This window comes from Fragaria vesca, linkage group LG2 (assembly GCF_000184155.1).
Source record: "Fragaria vesca subsp. vesca linkage group LG2, FraVesHawaii_1.0, whole genome shotgun sequence".
NCBI classification, from domain to species: domain Eukaryota; kingdom Viridiplantae; phylum Streptophyta; class Magnoliopsida; order Rosales; family Rosaceae; genus Fragaria; species Fragaria vesca.
Genome location: NC_020492.1, coordinates 9,560,447 through 9,561,816, shown reverse-complemented (window position 1 = coordinate 9,561,816; position 1,370 = coordinate 9,560,447).

Sequence of the window (1,370 nt, the reverse complement as noted above, 5' to 3'; positions counted from 1 at the left end):
CCAATCAACTAAGTTGATATCCATCAACGAAGGGTGGTTCGATAGTAGACTCATTATCTCACGTCCTCATGTACACTACTGTAATACTTGTAGAGATCTCTATATGGATTGGATTTGACATTGAGGCGTCCCCCAACGATAATCACAATTCAGACTTCATGAGACGGATTTGAGTATCACTGATCAATGGATCAGGTTGTGCCAAGCTCGCTTTCTTTCTAGTGCAAGACAATATCGAACCTAAGGGCCTCCCTCCTTTTAGGGAGCCACACGGCCTGGTGACACCAATTTTGCCACTATATGGCGTCACCATATCACCATCCATGGTGATGGCGTCAAGACCAACACTTTTTGGTCGCGCCATGTCCTTTTGTAGGACATCAATCCTTGCAGACATATTTGCAGCATGTGATCTCGTCACTTTAACCCTATAAGCATTTGAGATCAAGATGAGACTTAGTGGGGACAAACCACGACAATTCACGTCGTTCCACTTGAACACTTATGTTCTTATCTCCCCCTAACGGCGGGAATATTGTGTCATCAAAGTGACAATCCGCAATTTAGCGGTGAATGAGATCGCCTGACAAGGTTCCTACATATGCGGATTATAGGTGGAGGTTCATATCCAACCTAAACTTATTCATCTCAAATGACCCATTATTGTACGCAGTGGCAATGCGATTTGGCACCTAGAAATAACATCTAGCCGAGATCAAGGATTGGAGATCCGTTTCAATCCTGCCGAGCTCAAGGATTGCAATTTCGTGTCAATCCTGGTACACAGTCACGAGCTGTAGTACAACAAAATTCAATGATGGTGGGTCGTAGATGAATAGTAAAGCTGCATGCAAATATTACATAGCCCCAAGACGCAATAGAAAGAGTGGTGCGCATCAATAATGTTCGAGCGACAAGCTAAAGTTGCTTGGTCGTAGCCTCGGTGAGACCATATTGCGTGTGAACATGGGGTACAAGACACTTCAACTTACATCCCGATGAACTTCTTTAAATAATGGGTAGTGAGTCCGTAGAAGTATAAGCAGTATAAGCAGTAGATAATAGTGTAACACGTGACCAGTGTGTTAACACGTCAACCAACACTACAAGACACTTCAACTTACATCCCGATGAACTTCTTTAAATAATGGGTAGTGAGTCCGTAGAAGTATAAGCAGTATAAGCAGTAGATAATAGTGTAACACGTGACCAGTGTGTTAACACGTCAACCAACACCATAAAGCATAAAAAGGTGTCCGCAAGTTGGTTGTATCTATCTACATAGTTTGATGTAAGAATAGAATGTTCACTTTTGTGTTATTTAGCGTAGGAGGGTCTCACTCCTTATTTAGCTAAAGAATAGGCTTTCA